Source organism: Heterodontus francisci, unplaced genomic scaffold (genome assembly GCF_036365525.1).
Source record: "Heterodontus francisci isolate sHetFra1 unplaced genomic scaffold, sHetFra1.hap1 HAP1_SCAFFOLD_261, whole genome shotgun sequence".
Taxonomy (NCBI): Eukaryota; Metazoa; Chordata; class Chondrichthyes; order Heterodontiformes; family Heterodontidae; genus Heterodontus; species Heterodontus francisci.
The window spans coordinates 902,942-924,763 of NW_027141501.1; the positions used below are offsets into that span (position 1 = coordinate 902,942).

Below are 21,822 nucleotides of genomic sequence, written 5' to 3' on the forward strand. Positions count from 1 at the left end.
TGGAGGGTGCCGACACACTCTGGGCAGTAGAGCCGGAGGGGGCCGATTCACTCTGGGCGGTAGTGGAGCCGCAGGGGGCTGACTCACTCTGGGCGGCAGAGGTGCCAGAGGGTGCCAACTCACTCAGGGCGGTAGAGCCGGAGGGGGCCGACTCACTCTGGGCGGTAGAGGAGCCGGAGGGGGCCGACTCACTCTGGGAGGTAGAGCCGGAGGGGGCCGACTCACTCTGGGCGGTAGAGGAGCCGTAGGGTGCCGACTGACTCTAGGCGGTAGATCCGGAGGGGGCCAACTCACTCTGGGCGGTGGAGCCGGAGGCGGCCGACTCACGCTGGGCGGTAGAGGTGCCAGAGGGTGCCGACTCACTCTGGGCGTTAGAGCCGGAGGGGGCCGACTCACTCTGGGCGGGAGAGGAGCCGATGGGGTTCCGACTCACTCGGGGCGGTAGAGTCGGTGGGGGCCGACTCACTCTGGGCGGTAGAGGAGCCGGAGGGGTCCGACTCACTCTGGGCGGTAGTGCCGGAGGGGGCCGACTCACTCTGGGTGGTAGAGGAGCCGCAGGGGGCCGACTCACTCAGTGTGGTAGAGGAGCCGGATGGGGCCGACTCACTCTGGGCGGTAGAGCCGGTGTGGGCCGACTCACTCTGGGCGGTAGAGGACCCGGAGGGGGCCGACTCATTCTAGGCAGTAGATCCGGAGGGGGCTGACTCACTCTGGGCGGCAGAGGTGCCGAAGGGGGCCGACTCACTCTGGGCGATAGAGCCGGAGGGGGCCGACTCACTCTAGGCGGTAAAGCCGGAGGGGGCTGTCTCACTCTGGGCGGCAGAGGTGCCGAAGGGGGCCGACTCACTCTGGGCGTTAGAGCCGGAGGGGGCCGACTCACTCTAGGCGGTAAAGCCGGAGGGGGCCGACTCAGTCTGGGACGGAGAGGAGCCGGAGGGGGTCGAATCACTCTGGGCGGTTGAGCCGGATAGGGCCGACTCAATGTGGGCGGTAGATGTTCTTCAGGGTGCCGTCTCACTCTTGGCGGTAGAACCGGAAGGGGCCGAATCATTCTGGGCGGTAGAGGAGCCGGAGGGGGCCGACGCATTCTGGGCGGTAGAGGAGCCGGAGGGGGCCGACTCACTCTGGGCGGTAGAGCCGGAGGTGGCCGAATCACTCTGGGCGGTAGAGGAGACGGAGGGGGCCGACTCAATCTGGGCGGTAGAGCAGGAGGGGGCCGACTCACTTTGTGGGTAGAGGAGCTGGTGGGTTCCGACTGACTCTGGGCGGTAGAGCCGGAGTGGGCCCACTCACTCTGGGCAGTAGAGGAACCGCAGGGGGCCGTCTCACTCTGGGCGGTCGAGCCGGAAGGGGCCAAATCATTCTGGGCGGTAGAGGAGCCGGAGGGGGCCGACTCACTCTGGGCGGTAGAGCCGGAGGGGGCCGACTCACACTAGGCGGTAGAGCGAGAGGGGGCCGACTCACTCAGGGCTGGAGAGGAGCCGGAGGGGGCCGACTCACTCTGGGCGGTAGAGCCGGAGGTGGCCAACTCACTCTGGGCGGTCGAGGTGCCGTAGGGTGCCGACTGACTCTGGGCTGTAGAGCCGGAGGTGGCCGACTCACTCTGGGCGGTAGAGCCAGAGGCGGCCGACTCACGCTGGGCGGTAGAGGTGCCAGAGGGTGCCGACTCACTCTGGGCGTTAGAGCCGGAGGGGGCCGACTCACTCTGGGCGGGAGAGGAGCCGATGGAGGCCGACTCACTCAGGGCGGTGGAGCCGGAGGGGGCCAACTCACTCTGGGCGGTAGAGGAGCCGGAGGGGGCCGACTCACTCTGGGCGGTAGAGCCGGAGGGGGCCGACTCACTCTGGGTGGTAGAGGAGCCGCAGGGGGCTGACTCACTCTGGGCAGTAGAGCCAGAGGGACCGACTCACTCCGGGCGGCAGAGGTGCCGGAGGGCGCCGACTCACTCTGGGCGGTAGAGCCGGTGGGGGCCGACTCACTCTTGGCGGTAAAGCCAGAGGGGGATGACTCACTCTGGGCGGTAGATCCGGAGGGGGCCGACTCACTCTGGGCATTAGAGCCGGAGGGAGCCGACTCACGCTGGGCGGGAGAGGTGCCAGAGGGTGCCGACTCACTCTGGGCGGTAGAGCCGGAGGGGGACGACTGACTCTGGGCGGGAGAGGAGCCGGAGGGTGCCGACTCACTCAGGACGGTAGAGCCGGAGGGGGCCGACTCACTCTGGGCGGTAGAGCCGGTGGGGGCCGACTCACTCAGGGCTGGAGAGGAGCCGGAGGGGGCCGACTCACTCTGGGCGGCAGAGCCTGTAGGCTCCGACTCACTCTGGGCGGTAGAGGAGCCGCAGGGAGCCGACTCACTCTAGGCAGTAGAGCCGGAGGGGGCCGACTCACTCTGGGCGGCAGAGGTGCCGGAGGGGGCCGACTCACTCTGGGCGGTAGAGCCGGAGGCGGCCGAGTCACTCTAGGCGGTAAAGCCGGAGGGATCGACTCACTCTGGGCGGGAGAGGAGCCGGATAGGGCCGACTCACTCTGGGCGGTAAATGTTCCGGAGGGTGCCCTCTCACTCTGGGCGGTAGAGCCGGAAGGGGCCGAATCATTCTGTGCGGTAGAGGAGCCGGAGGGGCCCGACTCACTCTCGGCGGGAGAGGAGCCGATGGGGTTCCGACTCACTCAGGGCGGTAGAGCCGGTGGGGGCCGACTCACTCTGGGCGGTAGAGGAGCCGGAGGGGTCCGACTCACTCTGGGCGGTAGTGCCGGAGGGGGCCGACACACTCTGGGCGGTAGAGGAGCCGGAGGGGTCCGACTCTCTCTGGGCGGTAGAGTCGTAGGGGGCTGACTCACTCTGTGCGGTAGAGGAGACAGAGGGGGCGACTCACTCTGGGAGGTAGTGCCGGAGGGGTCCGACTCACTCTGGGCGGTAGAGGAGCCGGAGGGGGCCGACTCATTCTAGGCAGTAGAGCCGCAGGGGGCTGACTCACTCTGGGTGGCAGAGGTGCCGAAGGGGGCCGACACCCTCTGGACGGAAGAGCCGGAGGGGGCCGACTCACTCTAGGTGGTAAAGCCGGAGGGGGCTCACTCACTCTGGGCGGCAGAGGTGCCAAAGGGGGCCGACTCACTCTGGGCGTTAGAGCCGGAGGGGGCCGACTCACTCTAGGCGGTAAAGCCGGAGGGGGCCGACTCAGTCTGGGAGGGAGAGGAGCCGGAGGGGGCCGACTCACTCTGGGCGGTTGAGCCGGATAGGGCCGACTCACTGTGGGCAGTAGATGTTCTTGACGGTGCCGTCTCACTCTGGGCGGTAGAACCGGAAGGGGCCGAATCATTCTGGGCGGTAGAGGAGCCGGAGGTGGCCGACTCACTCTGGGCGGTAGAGCCGGAGGGGGCCGTATCACACAAGGCAGTAGAGCCAGAGAGGGGCCGAATCACTCAGGGCTGGAGAGGAGCCGGAGGGGGCCGACTCACTCTGGGCGGTAGAGCCGGAGGGGGCCGACTCACGGTGGGCGGTAGAGGTGCCGTAGGGTGCCGACTGACTCTGGGCGGTAGAGCCGGAGGGGGCCGACTCATTCTGGGCGGTAGAGGAGCCGGAGGGGGCCGACTCACTCTGGGCGGTAGAGCCGGTGGGCTCTGACTCACTCTGGGCGGTAGAGGAGCCGGAGGGGGCCGACTCACTCAAAGCAGTAGAGCCGGAGGGGGCCGACTCACTCTGGGCGGCAGTGGTGCCGGAGGGGGCCGACCCACTCTGGGCGGTAGAGCCGGAGGCGGCCGACTCACTCTAGGCGGTAAAGCCGGAGCGGGCCGACTCACTCTGGGCGGGAGATGAGCCGGAAGGGACCGACTCACTCTGGGCGGCTGAGCCGGATTGGGCCGACTCACTCTGGGCAGTAGATTTTCCGGAGGGTGCCCTCTCACTCTGGGCGGTAGAGCCGGAAGGGGCCGAATCATTCTGGGCGGCAGACGAGCCGGAGGGGGCCGACTCACTCTGGGTGGTAGAGACGGAGGGGGCCGAATCACACTAGGCGGTAGAGCCGGAGGGGGCCGACTAACTCAGGGCTGGAGAGGAGCCGGAGGGGGCCGACTCACTCTGGGCGATAGAGGAGCCGGCGGGGGCCGACTCACTCTGGGCCGTCGAGGAGCCGGAGGGGGCCGACTCACTCTAGGCAGTAGAGCCGGAGGGGGCCGACTCACTCTGGGCGGCAGTGGTGCCGGAGGGGGCCGACTCACTCTGGGCGGTAGAGACGGAGGTGGCCGACTCACTCTGGGTGGTTGAGGTGCTGGAGGGTGCCGACTCACTCTGGGCAGTAGAGCCGGAGGGGGCCGATTCACTCAAGGCGATAGAGCCGGAGGGGGCCTACTCACTCTGTGCGGTCGAGGAGCCGGAGTGGGCCGACTCACTCTGGGCGTTAGAGCCGGTGGGGGCCGACTCACTCTAGGCAGTAGAGCCGGAGGGGGCCGACTCACTCTGGGCGGTAGTGGAGCCGCAGGGGGCTGACTCACTCTGGGCGGCAGAGGTGCCAGAGGGTGCCAACTCACTCAGGGCGGTAGAGCCGGAGGGGGCCGACGAACTCTGGGCGGTAGAGGAGCCGGAGGGGGCCGACTCACTCTGGGAGGTAGAGCCGGAGGGGGCCGACTCACTCTGGGCGGTAGAGGTGCCGCAGAGTGCCGACTGACTCTAGGCGGTAGATCCGGAGGGGGCCAACTCACTCTGGGCGGTGGAGCCGGAGGCGGCCGACTCACGCTGGGCGGTAGAGGTGCCAGAGGGTGCCGACTCACTCTGGGCATTAGAGCCGGAGGGGGCCGACTCACGCAGGGCGGTAGAGGTGCCAGAGGGTGCCGACTCACTCTGGGCAGTAGAGCCGGAGGGGGCCGACTGACTCTGGGTGGGAGAGGAGCCGGAGGGTGCCGACTCACTCAGGATGGTAGAGCCGGAGGGGGCCGACTCACTCTGGGCGGTAGATGAGCCGGAGGGGACCGACTCACTCTGGGCGGTAGAGCCGGAAGGGGCCGACTCACGCAGGGCGGTAGAGGTGCCAGAGGGTGCCGACTCACTCTGGGCAGTAGAGCCGGAGGGGGCCGACTGACTCTGGGTGGGAGAGGAGCCGGATGGTGCCGACTCACTCAGGATGGTAGAGCCGGAGGGGTCCGACTCACTCTGGGCGGTAGTGCCGGAGGGGGCCGACACACTCTGGGCGGTAGAGGAGCCGGAGGGGTCCGACTCTCTCTGGGCGGTAGAGTCGTAGGGGGCTGACTCACTCTGTGCGGTAGAGGAGACAGAGGGGGCGACTCACTCTGGGAGGTAGTGCCGGAGGGGTCCGACTCACTCTGGGCGGTAGAGGAGCCGGAGGGAGCCGACTCATTCTAGGCAGTAGAGCCGCAGGGGGCTGACTCACTCTGGGTGGCAGAGGTGCCGAAGGGGGCCGACACCCTCTGGACGGAAGAGCCGGAGGGGGCCGACTCACTCTAGGTGGTAAAGCCGGAGGGGGCTCACTCACTCTGGGCGGCAGAGGTGCCAAAGGGGGCCGACTCACTCTGGGCGTTAGAGCCGGAGGGGGCCGACTCACTCTAGGCGGTAAAGCCGGAGGGGGCCGACTCAGTCTGGGAGGGAGAGGAGCCGGAGGGGGCCGACTCACTCTGGGCGGTTGAGCCGGATAGGGCCGACTCACTGTGGGCAGTAGATGTTCTTGAGGGTGCCGTCTCACTCTGGGCGGTAGAACCGGAAGGGGCCGAATCATTCTGGGCGGTAGAGGAGCCGGAGGTGGCCGACTCACTCTGGGCGGTAGAGCCGGAGGGGGCCGTATCACACAAGGCAGTAGAGCCAGAGAGGGGCCGAATCACTCAGGGCTGGAGAGGAGCCGGAGGGGGCCGACTCACTCTGGGCGGTAGAGCCGGAGGGGGCCGACTCACGGTGGGCGGTAGAGGTGCCGTAGGGTGCCGACTGACTCTGGGCGGTAGAGCCGGAGGGGGCCGACTCATTCTGGGCGGTAGAGGAGCCGGAGGGGGCCGACTCACTCTGGGCGGTAGAGCCGGTGGGCTCTGACTCACTCTGGGCGGTAGAGGAGCCGGAGGGGGCCGACTCACTCGAAGCAGTAGAGCCGGAGGGGGCCGACTCACTCTGGGCGGCAGTGGTGCCGGAGGGGGCCGACCCACTCTGGGCGGTAGAGCCGGAGGCGGCCGACTCACTCTAGGCGGTAAAGCCGGAGCGGGCCGACTCACTCTGGGCGGGAGATGAGCCGGAAGGGACCGACTCACTCTGGGCGGCTGAGCCGGATTGGGCCGACTCACTCTGGGCAGTAGATTTTCCGGAGGGTGCCCTCTCACTCTGGGCGGTAGAGCCGGAAGGGGCCGAATCATTCTGGGCGGCAGACGAGCCGGAGGGGGCCGACTCACTCTGGGCGGTAGAGACGGAGGGGGCCGAATCACACTAGGCGGTAGAGCCGGAGGGGGCCGACTAACTCAGGGCTGGAGAGGAGCCGGAGGGGGCCGACTCACTCTGGGCGATAGAGGAGCCGGCGGGGGCCGACTCACTCTGGGCCGTCGAGGAGCCGGAGGGGGCCGACTCACTCTAGGCAGTAGAGCCGGAGGGGGCCGACTCACTCTGGGCGGCAGTGGTGCCGGAGGGGGCCGACTCACTCTGGGCGGTAGAGACGGAGGTGGCCGACTCACTCTGGGTGGTTGAGGTGCTGGAGGGTGCCGACTCACTCTGGGCAGTAGAGCCGGAGGGGGCCGATTCACTCAAGGCGATAGAGCCGGAGGGGGCCTACTCACTCTGTGCGGTCGAGGAGCCGGAGTGGGCCGACTCACTCTGGGCGTTAGAGCCGGTGGGGGCCGACTCACTCTAGGCAGTAGAGCCGGAGGGGGCCGACTCACTCTGGGCGGTAGTGGAGCCGCAGGGGGCTGACTCACTCTGGGAGGTAGAGCCGGAGGGGGCCGACTCACTCTGTGCGGTAGAGCCGGAGGGGGCCGACGAACTCTGGGCGGTAGAGGAGCCGGAGGGGGCCGACTCACTCTGGGAGGTAGAGCCGGAGGGGGCCGACTCACTCTGGGCGGTAGAGGTGCCGCAGAGTGCCGACTGACTCTAGGCGGTAGATCCGGAGGGGGCCAACTCACTCTGGGCGGTGGAGCCGGAGGCGGCCGACTCACGCTGGGCGGTAGAGGTGCCAGAGGGTGCCGACTCACTCTGGGCGTTAGAGCCGGAGGGGGCCGACTCACGCAGGGCGGTAGAGGTGCCAGAGGGTGCCGACTCACTCTGGGCAGTAGAGCCGGAGGGGGCCGACTGACTCTGGGTGGGAGAGGAGCCGGAGGGTGCCGACTCACTCAGGATGGTAGAGCCGGAGGGGGCCGACTCACTCTGGGCGGTAGATGAGCCGGAGGGGACCGACTCACTCTGGAAGGTAGAGCCGGAAGGGGCCGACTCACGCAGGGCGGTAGAGGTGCCAGAGGGTGCCGACTCACTCTGGGCAGTAGAGCCGGAGGGGGCCGACTGACTCTGGGTGGGAGAGGAGCCGGATGGTGCCGACTCACTCAGGATGGTAGAGCCGGAGGGGGCCGACTCACTCTGGGCGGTAGATGAGCCGGAGGGGACCGACTCACTCTGTGCGGTAGAGCCGTGGGGGCCGACTCACTCAGGGCTGGAGAGGAGCCGGAGTGGGCGGACTCAGTCTGGCCGGTGGAGCCGGTGGGCTCCGACTCACTCTGGGCAGTCGAGGAGCCGGAGGGGGCCGACTCACTCTAGGCAGTAGAGACGGAGGGGGCCGACTCACTCTGGGCGGCAGTGGTGCCGGAGGGGGCCGACTCACTCTGGGCGGTAGAGACGGAGGTGGCCGACTCACTCTGGGTGGTTGAGGTGCTGGAGGGTGCCGACACACTCTGGGCAGTAGAGCCGGAGGGGGCCGATTCACTCTGGGCGGTAGTGGAGCCGCAGGGGGCTGACTCACTCTGGGCGGCAGAGGTGCCAGAGGGTGCCAACTCACTCAGGGCGGTAGAGCCGGAGGGGGCCGACTCACTCTGGGCGGTAGAGGAGCCGGAGGGGGCCGACTCACTCTGGGAGGTAGAGCCGGAGGGGGCCGACTCACTCTGGGCGGTAGAGGTGCCGTAGGGTGCCGACTGACTCTAGGCGGTAGATCCGGAGGGGGCCAACTCACTCTGGGCGGTGGAGCCGGAGGCGGCCGACTCACGCTGGGCGGTAGAGGTGCCAGAGGGTGCCGACTCACTCTGGGCGTTAGAGCCGGAGGGGGCCGACTCACTCTGGGCGGGAGAGGAGCCGATGGGGTTCCGACTCACTCAGGGCGGTAGAGTCGGTGGGGACCGACTCACTCTGGGCGGTAGAGGAGCCGGAGGGGTCCGACTCACTCTGGGCGGTAGTGCCGGAGGGGGCCGACTCACTCTGGGTGGTAGAGGAGCCGCAGGGGGCCGACTCACTCAGTGTGGTAGAGGAGCCGGATGGGGCCGACTCACTCTGGGCGGTAGAGCCGGTGTGGGCCGACTCACTCTGGGCGGTAGAGGACCCGGAGGGGGTCGACTCATTCTAGGCAGTAGATCCGGAGGGGGCTGACTCACTCTGGGCGGCAGAGGTGCCGAAGGGGGCCGACTCACTCTGGGCGATAGAGCCGGAGGGGGCCGACTCACTCTGGGCGGCAGTGGTGCCGGAGGGGGCCGACCCACTCTGGGCGGTAGAGCCGGAGGCGGCCGACTCACTCTAGGCGGTAAAGCCGGAGCGGGCCGACTCACTCTGGGCGGGAGATGAGCCGGAAGGGACCGACTCACTCTGGGCGGCTGAGCCGGAGGGGGCCGACTCACTCTGGGCGGCAGTGGTGCCGGAGGGGGCCGACTCACTCTGGGCGGTAGAGACGGAGGTGGCCGACTCACTCTGGGTGGTTGAGGTGCTGGAGGGTGCCGACACACTCTGGGCAGTAGAGCCGGAGGGGGCCGATTCACTCTGGGCGGTAGTGGAGCCGCAGGGGGCTGACTCACTCTGGGCGGCAGAGGTGCCAGAGGGTGCCAACTCACTCAGGGCGGTAGAGCCGGAGGGGGCCGACTCACTCTGGGCGGTAGAGGAGCCGGAGGGGGCCGACTCACTCTGGGAGGTAGAGCCGGAGGGGGCCGACTCACTCTGGGCGGTAGAGGTGCCGTAGGGTGCCGACTGACTCTAGGCGGTAGATCCGGAGGGGGCCAAATCACTCTGGGCGGTGGAGCCGGAGGCGGCCGACTCACGCTGGGCGGTAGAGGTGCCAGAGGGTGCCGACTCACTCTGGGCGTTAGAGCCGGAGGGGGCCGACTCACTCTGGGCGGGAGAGGAGCCGATGGGGATCCGGCTCACTCAGGGCGGTAGAGTCGGTGGGGGCCGACTCACTCTGGGCGGTAGAGGAGCCGGAGGGGTCCGACTCACTCTGGCCGGTAGTGCCGGAGGGGGCCGACTCACTCTGGGTGGTAGAGGAGCCGCAGGGGGCCGACTCACTCAGTGTGGTAGAGGAGCCGGATGGGGCCGACTCACTCTGGGCGGTAGAGCCGGTGTGGGCCGACTCACTCTGGGCGGTAGAGGACCCGGAGGGGGTCGACTCATTCTAGGCAGTAGATCCGGAGGGGGCTGACTCACTCTGGGCGGCAGAGGTGCCGAAGGGGGCCGACTCACTCTGGGCGATAGAGCCGGAGGGGGCCGACTCACTCTGGGCGGCAGTGGTGCCGGAGGGGGCCGACCCACTCTGGGCGGTAGAGCCGGAGGCGGCCGACTCACTCTAGGCGGTAAAGCCGGAGCGGGCCGACTCACTCTGGGCGGGAGATGAGCCGGAAGGGACCGACTCACTCTGGGCGGCTGAGCCGGATTGGGCCGACTCACTCTGGGCAGTAGATTTTCCGGAGGGTGCCCTCTCACTCTGGGCGGTAGAGCCGGAAGGGGCCGAATCATTCTGGGCGGCAGACGAGCTGGAGGGGGCCGACTCACTCTGGGCGGTAGAGACGGAGGGGGCCGAATCACACTAGGCGGTAGAGCCGGAGGGGGCCGACTAACTCAGGGCTGGAGAGGAGCCGGAGGGGGCCGACTCACTCTGGGCGATAGAGGAGCCGGCGGGGGCCGACTCACTCTGGGCGGTAGATCGGGAGGGGGCCGACTCACTCTGGGCGGTAGAGCCGGAAGGGGCCGACTCACGCAGGGCGGTAGAGGTGCCAGAGGGTGCCGACTCACTCTGGGCAGTAGAGCCGGAGGGGGCCGACTGACTCTGGGTGGGAGAGGAGCCGGAGGGTGCCGACTCACTCAGGATTGTAGAGCCGGAGGGGGCTGACTCACTCTGGGCGGTAGATGAGCCGGAGGGGACCGACTCACTCTGTGCGGTAGAGCCGTGGGGGCCGACTCACTCAGGGCTGGAGAGGAGCCAGAGTGGGCGGACTCACTCTGGCCGGTGGAGCCGGTGGGCTCCGTCTCACTCTGGGCCGTCGAGGAGCCGGAGGGGGCCGACTCACTCTAGGCAGTAGAGCCGGAGGGGGCCGACTCACTCTGGGCGGCAGTGGTGCCGGAGGGGGCCGACTCACTCTGGGCGGTAGAGACGGAGGTGGCCGACTCACTCTGGGTGGTTGAGGTGCTGGAGGGTGCCGACTCACTCTGGGCAGTAGAGCCGGAGGGGGCCGATTCACTCAAGGCGATAGAGCCGGAGGGGGCCTACTCACTCTGTGCGGTCGAGGAGCCGGAGTGGGCCGACTCACTCTGGGCGTTAGAGCCGGTGGGGGCCGACTCACTCTGGGCGGTAGAGGAGCCGGAGGGGGCCGACTCACTCTAGGCAGTAGAGCCGGAGGGGGCCGACTCACTCTGGGCGGTAGTGGAGCCGCAGGGGGCTGACTCACTCTGGGCGGCAGAGGTGCCAGAGGGTGCCAACTCACTCAGGGCGGTAGAGCCGGAGGGGGCCGACGAACTCTGGGCGGTAGAGGTGCCGTAGAGTGCCGACTGACTCTAGGCGGTAGATCCGGAGGGGGCCAACTCACTCTGGGCGGTGGAGCCGGAGGGGGCCGACTGACTCTGGGTGGGAGAGGAGCCGGAGGGTGCCGACTCACTCAGGATGGTAGAGCCGGAGGGGGCCGACTCACTCTGGGCGGTAGATGAGCCGGAGGGGACCGACTCACTCTGGGCGGTAGAGCCGGAAGGGGCCGACTCACGCAGGGCGGTAGAGGTGCCAGAGGGTGCCGACTCACTCTGGGCAGTAGAGCCGGAGGGGGCCGACTGACTCTGGGTGGGAGAGGAGCCGGAGGGTGCCGACTCACTCAGGATGGTAGAGCCGGAGGGGGCCGACTCACTCTGGGCGGTAGATGAGCCGGAGGGGACCGACTCACTCTGTGCGGTAGAGCCGTGGGGGCCGACTCACTCAGGGCTGGAGAGGAGCCGGAGTGGGCGGACTCAGTCTGGCCGGTGGAGCCGGTGGGCTCCGACTCACTCTGGGCAGTCGAGGAGCCGGAGGGGGCCGACTCACTCTAGGCAGTAGAGACGGAGGGGGCCGACTCACTCTGGGCGGCAGTGGTGCCGGAGGGGGCCGACTCACTCTGGGCGGTAGAGACGGAGGTGGCCGACTCACTCTGGGTGGTTGAGGTGCTGGAGGGTGCCGACACACTCTGGGCAGTAGAGCCGGAGGGGGCCGATTCACTCTGGGCGGTAGTGGAGCCGCAGGGGGCTGACTCACTCTGGGCGGCAGAGGTGCCAGAGGGTGCCAACTCACTCAGGGCGGTAGAGCCGGAGGGGGCCGACTCACTCTGGGCGGTAGAGGAGCCGGAGGTGGCCGACTCACTCTGGGCGGTAGAGCCGGAGGGGGCCGTATCACACAAGGCAGTAGAGCCAGAGAGGGGCCGAATCACTCAGGGCTGGAGAGGAGCCGGAGGGGGCCGACTCACTCTGGGCGGTGGAGCCGGAGGCGGCCGACTCACGCTGGGCGGTAGAGGTGCCAGAGGGTGCCGACTCACTCTGGGCGTTAGAGCCGGAGGGGGCCGACTCACGCAGGGCGGTAGAGGTGCCAGAGGGTGCCGACTCACTCTGGGCAGTAGAGCCGGAGGGGGCCGACTGACTCTGGGTGGGAGAGGAGCCGGAGGGTGCCGACTCACTCAGGATGGTAGAGCCGGAGGGGGCCGACTCACTCTGGGCGGTAGATGAGCCGGAGGGGACCGACTCACTCTGGGCGGTAGAGCCGGAAGGGGCCGACTCACGCAGGGCGGTAGAGGTGCCAGAGGGTGCCGACTCACTCTGGGCAGTAGAGCCGGAGGGGGCCGACTGACTCTGGGTGGGAGAGGAGCCGGAGGGTGCCGACTCACTCAGGATGGTAGAGCCGGAGGGGGCCGACTCACTCTGGGCGGTAGATGAGCCGGAGGGGACCGACTCACTCTGTTCGGTAGAGCCGTGGGGGCCGACTCACTCAGGGCTGGAGAGGAGCCGGAGTGGGCGGACTCAGTCTGGCCGGTGGAGCCGGTGGGCTCCGACTCACTCTGGGCAGTCGAGGAGCCGGAGGGGGCCGACTCACTCTAGGCAGTAGAGACGGAGGGGGCCGACTCACTCTGGGCGGCAGTGGTGCCGGAGGGGGCCGACTCACTCTGGGCGGTAGAGACGGAGGTGGCCGACTCACTCTGGGTGGTTGAGGTGCTGGAGGGTGCCGACACACTCTGGGCAGTAGAGCCGGAGGGGGCCGATTCACTCTGGGCGGTAGTGGAGCCGCAGGGGGCTGACTCACTCTGGGCGGCAGAGGTGCCAGAGGGTGCCAACTCACTCAGGGCGGTAGAGCCGGAGGGGGCCGACTCACTCTGGGCGGTAGAGGAGCCGGAGGGGGCCGACTCACTCTGGGAGGTAGAGCCGGAGGGGGCCGACTCACTCTGGGCGGTAGAGGTGCCGTAGGGTGCTGACTGACTCTAGGCGGTAGATCCGGAGGGGGCCAAATCACTCTGGGCGGTGGAGCCGGAGGCGGCCGACTCACGCTGGGCGGTAGAGGTGCCAGAGGGTGCCGACTCACTCTGGGCGTTAGAGCCGGAGGGGGCCGACTCACTCTGGGCGGGAGAGGAGCCGATGGGGATCCGGCTCACTCAGGGCGGTAGAGTCGGTGGGGGCCGACTCACTCTGGGCGGTAGAGGAGCCGGAGGGGTCCGACTCACTCTGGCCGGTAGTGCCGGAGGGGGCCGACTCACTCTGGGTGGTAGAGGAGCCGCAGGGGGCCGACTCACTCAGTGTGGTAGAGGAGCCGGATGGGGCCGACTCACTCTGGGCGGTAGAGCCGGTGTGGGCCGACTCACTCTGGGCGGTAGAGGACCCGGAGGGGGTCGACTCATTCTAGGCAGTAGATCCGGAGGGGGCTGACTCACTCTGGGCGGCAGAGGTGCCGAAGGGGGCCGACTCACTCTGGGCGATAGAGCCGGAGGGGGCCGACTCACTCTGGGCGGCAGTGGTGCCGGAGGGGGCCGACCCACTCTGGGCGGTAGAGCCGGAGGCGGCCGACTCACTCTAGGCGGTAAAGCCGGAGCGGGCCGACTCACTCTGGGCGGGAGATGAGCCGGAAGGGACCGACTCACTCTGGGCGGCTGAGCCGGATTGGGCCGACTCACTCTGGGCAGTAGATTTTCCGGAGGGTGCCCTCTCACTCTGGGCGGTAGAGCCGGAAGGGGCCGAATCATTCTGGGCGGCAGACGAGCCGGAGGGGGCCGACTCACTCTGGGCGGTAGAGACGGAGGGGGCCGAATCACACTAGGCGGTAGAGCCGGAGGGGGCCGACTAACTCAGGGCTGGAGAGGAGCCGGAGGGGGCCGACTCACTCTGGGCGATAGAGGAGCCGGCGGGGGCCGACTCACTCTGGGCGGTAGATCGGGAGGGGGCCGACTCACTCTGGGCGGTAGAGCCGGAAGGGGCCGACTCACGCAGGGCGGTAGAGGTGCCAGAGGGTGCCGACTCACTCTGGGCAGTAGAGCCGGAGGGGGCCGACTGACTCTGGGTGGGAGAGGAGCCGGAGGGTGCCGACTCACTCAGGATTGTAGAGCCGGAGGGGGCTGACTCACTCTGGGCGGTAGATGAGCCGGAGGGGACCGACTCACTCTGTGCGGTAGAGCCGTGGGGGCCGACTCACTCAGGGCTGGAGAGGAGCCAGAGTGGGCGGACTCACTCTGGCCGGTGGAGCCGGTGGGCTCCGACTCACTCTGGGCCGTCGAGGAGCCGGAGGGGGCCGACTCACTCTAGGCAGTAGAGCCGGAGGGGGCCGACTCACTCTGGGCGGCAGTGGTGCCGGAGGGGGCCGACTCACTCTGGGCGGTAGAGACGGAGGTGGCCGACTCACTCTGGGTGGTTGAGGTGCTGGAGGGTGCCGACTCACTCTGGGCAGTAGAGCCGGAGGGGGCCGATTCACTCAAGGCGATAGAGCCGGAGGGGGCCTACTCACTCTGTGCGGTCGAGGAGCCGGAGTGGGCCGAATCACTCTGGGCGTTAGAGCCGGTGGGGGCCGACTCACTCTGGGCGGTAGAGGAGCCGGAGGGGGCCGACTCACTCTAGGCAGTAGAGCCGGAGGGGGCCGACTCACTCTGGGCGGTAGTGGAGCCGCAGGGGGCTGACTCACTCTGGGCGGCAGAGGTGCCAGAGGGTGCCAACTCACTCAGGGCGGTAGAGCCGGAGGGGGCCGACGAACTCTGGGCGGTAGAGGAGCCGGAGGGGGCCGACTCACTCTGGGAGGTAGAGCCGGAGGGGGCCGACTCACTCTGGGCGGTAGAGGTGCCGTAGAGTGCCGACTGACTCTAGGCGGTAGATCCGGAGGGGGCCAACTCACTCTGGGCGGTGGAGCCGGAGGCGGCCGACTCACGCTGGGCGGTAGAGGTGCCAGAGGGTGCCGACTCACTCTGGGCGTTAGAGCCGGAGGGGGCCGACTCACGCAGGGCGGTAGAGGTGCCAGAGGGTGCCGACTCACTCTGGGCAGTAGAGCCGGAGGGGGCCGACTGACTCTGGGTGGGAGAGGAGCCGAAGGGTGCCGACTCACTCAGGATGGTAGAGCCGGAGGGGGCCGACTCACTCTGGGCGGTAGATGAGCCGGAGGGGACCGACTCACTCTGGGCGGTAGAGCCGGAAGGGGCCGACTCACGCAGGGCGGTAGAGGTGCCAGAGGGTGCCGACTCACTCTGGGCAGTAGAGCCGGAGGGGGCCGACTGACTCTGGGTGGGAGAGGAGCCGGAGGGTGCCGACTCACTCAGGATGGTAGAGCCGGAGGGGGCCGACTCACTCTGGGCGGTAGATGAGCCGGAGGGGACCGACTCACTCTGTGCGGTAGAGCCGTGGGGGCCGACTCACTCAGGGCTGGAGAGGAGCCGGAGTGGGCGGACTCAGTCTGGCCGGTGGAGCCGGTGGGCTCCGACTCACTCTGGGCAGTCGAGGAGCCGGAGGGGGCCGACTCACTCTAGGCAGTAGAGACGGAGGGGGCCGACTCACTCTGGGCGGCAGTGGTGCCGGAGGGGGCCGACTCACTCTGGGCGGTAGAGACGGAGGTGGCCGACTCACTCTGGGTGGTTGAGGTGCTGGAGGGTGCCGACACACTCTGGGCAGTAGAGCCGGAGGGGGCCGATTCACTCTGGGCGGTAGTGGAGCCGCAGGGGGCTGACTCACTCTGGGCGGCAGAGGTGCCAGAGGGTGCCAACTCACTCAGGGCGGTAGAGCCGGAGGGGGCCGACTCACTCTGGGCGGTAGAGGAGCCGGAGGGGGCCGACTCACTCTGGGAGGTAGAGCCGGAGGGGGCCGACTCACTCTGGGCGGTAGAGGTGCCGTAGGGTGCCGACTGACTCTAGGCGGTAGATCCGGAGGGGGCCAACTCACTCTGGGCGGTGGAGCCGGAGGCGGCCAACTCACGCTGGGCGGTAGAGGTGCCAGAGGGTGCCGACTCACTCTGGGCGTTAGAGCCGGAGGGGGCCGACTCACTCTGGGCGGGAGAGGAGCCGATGGGGTTCCGACTCACTCAGGGCGGTAGAGTCGGTGGGGGCCGACACACTCTGGGCGGTAGAGGAGCCGGAGGGGTCCGACTCACTCTGGGCGGTAGTGCCGGAGGGGGCCGACTCACTCTGGGTGGTAGAGGAGCCGCAGGGGGCCGACTCACTCAGTGTGGTAGAGGAGCCGGATGGGGCCGACTCACTCTGGGCGGTAGAGCCGGTGTGGGCCGACTCACTCTGGGCGGTAGAGGACCCGGAGGGGGCCGACTCATTCTAGGCAGTAGATCCGGAGGGGGCTGACTCACTCTGGGCGGCAGAGGTGCCGAAGGGGGCCGACTCACTCTGGGCGATAGAGCCGGAGGGGGCCGACTCACTCTAGGCGGTAAAGCCGGAGGGGGCCGACTCAGTCTGGGACGGAGAGGAGCCGGAGGGGGCCGAATCACTCTGGGCGGTTGAGCCGGATAGGGCCGACTCAATGTGGGCGGTAGATGTTCTTCAGGGTGCCGTCTCACTCTTGGCGGTAGAACCGGAAGGGGCCGAATCATTCTGGGCGGTAGAGGAGCCGGAGGGGGCCGACGCATTCTGGGCGGTAGAGGAGCCGGAGGGGGCCGACTCACTCTGGGCGGTAGAGCCGGAGGTGGCCGAATCACTCTGGGCGGTAGAGGAGACGGAGGGGGCCGACTCAATCTGGGCGGTAGAGCAGGAGGGGGCCGACTCACTTTGTGGGTAGAGGAGCTGGTGGGTTCCGACTGACTCTGGGCGGTAGAGCCGGAGGGGGCCCACTCACTCTGGGCGGTAGAGGAGCCGCAGGGGGCCGTCTACACTCTGGGCGGTAGAGCCGGAAGGGGCCAAATCATTCTGGGCGGTAGAGGAGCCGGAGGGGGCCGACTCACTCTGGGCGGTAGAGCCGGAGGGGGCCGACTCACACTAGGCGGTAGAGCCAGAGGGGGCCGACTCACTCAGGGCTGGAGAGGAGCCGGAGGGGGCCGACTCACTCTGGGCGGTAGAGCCGGAGGTGGCCAACTCACTCTGGGCGGTCGAGGTGCCGTAGGGTGCCGACTGACTCTGGGCTGTAGAGCCGGAGGTGGCCGACTCACTCTGGGCGGTAGAGCCAGAGGCGGCCGACTCACGCTGGGCGGTAGAGGTGCCAGAGGGTACCGACTCACTCTGTGCGTTAGAGCCGGACGGGGCCGACTCACTCTGGGCGGGAGAGGAGCCGATGGAGGCCGACTCACTCAGGGCGGTGGAGCCGGAGGGGGCCAACTCACTCTGGGCGGTAGAGGAGCCGGAGGGGGCCGACTCACTCTGGGCGGTAGAGACGGAGGTGGCCGACTCACTCTGGGTGGTTGAGGTGCTGGAGGGTGCCGACTCACTCTGGGCAGTAGAGCCGGAGGGGGCCGATTCACTCAAGGCGATAGAGCCGGAGGGGGCCTACTCACTCTGTGCGGTCGAGGAGCCGGAGTGGGCCGACTCACTCTGGGCGTTAGAGCCGGTGGGGGCCGACTCACTCTAGGCAGTAGAGCCGGAGGGGGCCGACTCACTCTGGGCGGTAGTGGAGCCGCAGGGGGCTGACTCACTCTGGGAGGTAGAGCCGGAGGGGGCCGACTCACTCTGTGCGGTAGAGCCGGAGGGGGCCGACGAACTCTGGGCGGTAGAGGAGCCGGAGGGGGCCGACTCACTCTGGGAGGTAGAGCCGGAGGGGGCCGACTCACTCTGGGCGGTAGAGGTGCCGCAGAGTGCCGACTGACTCTAGGCGGTAGATCCGGAGGGGGCCAACTCACTCTGGGCGGTGGAGCCGGAGGCGGCCGACTCACGCTGGGCGGTAGAGGTGCCAGAGGGTGCCGACTCACTCTGGGCGTTAGAGCCGGAGGGGGCCGACTCACGCAGGGCGGTAGAGGTGCCAGAGGGTGCCGACTCACTCTGGGCAGTAGAGCCGGAGGGGGCCGACTGACTCTGGGTGGGAGAGGAGCCGGAGGGTGCCGACTCACTCAGGATGGTAGAGCCGGAGGGGGCCGACTCACTCTGGGCGGTAGATGAGCCGGAGGGGACCGACTCACTCTGGAAGGTAGAGCCGGAAGGGGCCGACTCACGCAGGGCGGTAGAGGTGCCAGAGGGTGCCGACTCACTCTGGGCAGTAGAGCCGGAGGGGGCCGACTGACTCTGGGTGGGAGAGGAGCCGGATGGTGCCGACTCACTCAGGATGGTAGAGCCGGAGGGGGCCGACTCACTCTGGGCGGTAGATGAGCCGGAGGGGACCGACTCACTCTGTGCGGTAGAGCCGTGGGGGCCGACTCACTCAGGGCTGGAGAGGAGCCGGAGTGGGCGGACTCAGTCTGGCCGGTGGAGCCGGTGGGCTCCGACTCACTCTGGGCAGTCGAGGAGCCGGAGGGGGCCGACTCACTCTAGGCAGTAGAGACGGAGGGGGCCGACTCACTCTGGGCGGCAGTGGTGCCGGAGGGGGCCGACTCACTCTGGGCGGTAGAGACGGAGGTGGCCGACTCACTCTGGGTGGTTGAGGTGCTGGAGGGTGCCGACACACTCTGGGCAGTAGAGCCGGAGGGGGCCGATTCACTCTGGGCGGTAGTGGAGCCGCAGGGGGCTGACTCACTCTGGGCGGCAGAGGTGCCAGAGGGTGCCAACTCACTCAGGGCGGTAGAGCCGGAGGGGGCCGACTCACTCTGGGCGGTAGAGGAGCCGGAGGGGGCCGACTCACTCTGGGAGGTAGAGCCGGAGGGGGCCGACTCACTCTGGGCGGTAGAGGTGCCGTAGGGTGCCGACTGACTCTAGGCGGTAGATCCGGAGGGGGCCAACTCACTCTGGGCGGTGGAGCCGGAGGCGGCCGACTCACGCTGGGCGGTAGAGGTGCCAGAGGGTGCCGACTCACTCTGGGCGTTAGAGCCGGAGGGGGCCGACTCACTCTGGGCGGGAGAGGAGCCGATGGGGTTCCGACTCACTCAGGGCGGTAGAGTCGGTGGGGACCGACTCACTCTGGGCGGTAGAGGAGCCGGAGGGGTCCGACTCACTCTGGGCGGTAGTGCCGGAGGGGGCCGACTCACTCTGGGTGGTAGAGGAGCCGCAGGGGGCCGACTCACTCAGTGTGGTAGAGGAGCCGGATGGGGCCGACTCACTCTGGGCGGTAGAGCCGGTGTGGGCCGACTCACTCTGGGCGGTAGAGGACCCGGAGGGGGTCGACTCATTCTAGGCAGTAGATCCGGAGGGGGCTGACTCACTCTGGGCGGCAGAGGTGCCGAAGGGGGCCGACTCACTCTGGGCGATAGAGCCGGAGGGGGCCGACTCACTCTGGGCGGCAGTGGTGCCGGAGGGGGCCGACCCACTCTGGGCGGTAGAGCCGGAGGCGGCCGACTCACTCTAGGCGGTAAAGCCGGAGCGGGCCGACTCACTCTGGGCGGGAGATGAGCCGGAAGGGACCGACTCACTCTGGGCGGCTGAGCCGGAGGGGGCCGACTCACTCTGGGCGGCAGTGGTGCCGGAGGGGGCCGACTCACTCTGGGCGGTAGAGACGGAGGTGGCCGACTCACTCTGGGTGGTTGAGGTGCTGGAGGGTGCCGACACACTCTGGGCAGTAGAGCCGGAGGGGGCCGATTCACTCTGGGCGGTAGTGGAGCCGCAGGGGGCTGACTCACTCTGGGCGGCAGAGGTGCCAGAGGGTGCCAACTCACTCAGGGCGGTAGAGCCGGAGGGGGCCGACTCACTCTGGGCGGTAGAGGAGCCGGAGGGGGCCGACTCACTCTGGGAGGTAGAGCCGGAGGGGGCCGACTCACTCTGGGCGGTAGAGGTGCCGTAGGGTGCCGACTGACTCTAGGCGGTAGATCCGGAGGGGGCCAAATCACTCTGGGCGGTGGAGCCGGAGGCGGCCGACTCACGCTGGGCGGTAGAGGTGCCAGAGGGTGCCGACTCACTCTGGGCGTTAGAGCCGGAGGGGGCCGACTCACTCTGGGCGGGAGAGGAGCCGATGGGGATCCGGCTCACTCAGGGCGGTAGAGTCGGTGGGGGCCGACTCACTCTGGGCGGTAGAGGAGCCGGAGGGGTCCGACTCACTCTGGCCGGTAGTGCCGGAGGGGGCCGACTCACTCTGGGTGGTAGAGGAGCCGCAGGGGGCCGACTCACTCAGTGTGGTAGAGGAGCCGGATGGGGCCGACTCACTCTGGGCGGTAGAGCCGGTGTGGGCCGACTCACTCTGGGCGGTAGAGGACCCGGAGGGGGTCGACTCATTCTAGGCAGTAGATCCGGAGGGGGCTGACTCACTCTGGGCGGCAGAGGTGCCGAAGGGGGCCGACTCACTCTGGGCGATAGAGCCGGAGGGGGCCGACTCACTCTGGGCGGCAGTGGTGCCGGAGGGGGCCGACCCACTCTGGGCGGTAGAGCCGGAGGCGGCCGACTCACTCTAGGCGGTAAAGCCGGAGCGGGCCGACTCACTCTGGGCGGGAGATGAGCCGGAAGGGACCGACTCACTCTGGGCGGCTGAGCCGGATTGGGCCGACTCACTCTGGGCAGTAGATTTTCCGGAGGGTGCCCTCTCACTCTGGGCGGTAGAGCCGGAAGGGGCCGAATCATTCTGGGCGGCAGACGAGCTGGAGGGGGCCGACTCACTCTGGGCGGTAGAGACGGAGGGGGCCGAATCACACTAGGCGGTAGAGCCGGAGGGGGCCGACTAACTCAGGGCTGGAGAGGAGCCGGAGGGGGCCGACTCACTCTGGGCGATAGAGGAGCCGGCGGGGGCCGACTCACTCTGGGCGGTAGATCGGGAGGGGGCCGACTCACTCTGGGCGGTAGAGCCGGAAGGGGCCGACTCACGCAGGGCGGTAGAGGTGCCAGAGGGTGCCGACTCACTCTGGGCAGTAGAGCCGGAGGGGGCCGACTGACTCTGGGTGGGAGAGGAGCCGGAGGGTGCCGACTCACTCAGGATTGTAGAGCCGGAGGGGGCTGACTCACTCTGGGCGGTAGATGAGCCGGAGGGGACCGACTCACTCTGTGCGGTAGAGCCGTGGGGGCCGACTCACTCAGGGCTGGAGAGGAGCCAGAGTGGGCGGACTCACTCTGGCCGGTGGAGCCGGTGGGCTCCGTCTCACTCTGGGCCGTCGAGGAGCCGGAGGGGGCCGACTCACTCTAGGCAGTAGAGCCGGAGGGGGCCGACTCACTCTGGGCGGCAGTGGTGCCGGAGGGGGCCGACTCACTCTGGGCGGTAGAGACGGAGGTGGCCGACTCACTCTGGGTGGTTGAGGTGCTGGAGGGTGCCGACTCACTCTGGGCAGTAGAGCCGGAGGGGGCCGATTCACTCAAGGCGATAGAGCCGGAGGGGGCCTACTCACTCTGTGCGGTCGAGGAGCCGGAGTGGGCCGACTCACTCTGGGCGTTAGAGCCGGTGGGGGCCGACTCACTCTGGGCGGTAGAGGAGCCGGAGGGGGCCGACTCACTCTAGGCAGTAGAGCCGGAGGGGGCCGACTCACTCTGGGCGGTAGTGGAGCCGCAGGGGGCTGACTCACTCTGGGCGGCAGAGGTGCCAGAGGGTGCCAACTCACTCAGGGCGGTAGAGCCGGAGGGGGCCGACGAACTCTGGGCGGTAGAGGTGCCGTAGAGTGCCGACTGACTCTAGGCGGTAGATCCGGAGGGGGCCAACTCACTCTGGGCGGTGGAGCCGGAGGGGGCCGACTGACTCTGGGTGGGAGAGGAGCCGGAGGGTGCCGACTCACTCAGGATGGTAGAGCCGGAGGGGGCCGACTCACTCTGGGCGGTAGATGAGCCGGAGGGGACCGACTCACTCTGGGCGGTAGAGCCGGAAGGGGCCGACTCACGCAGGGCGGTAGAGGTGCCAGAGGGTGCCGACTCACTCTGGGCAGTAGAGCCGGAGGGGGCCGACTGACTCTGGGTGGGAGAGGAGCCGGAGGGTGCCGACTCACTCAGGATGGTA

The 21,822-nt window shown here is 68.6% G+C and overlaps 1 pseudogene; it reads right to left on the reverse strand.

Annotated features, from left to right (window-relative positions):
- Window positions 1-6,411: 6,411 nt before the first annotated feature.
- On the reverse strand, window positions 6,412-16,474 carry LOC137363899 (uncharacterized; annotated as a pseudogene).
- Between the last annotated feature and the right edge of the window lie 5,348 nt (window positions 16,475-21,822).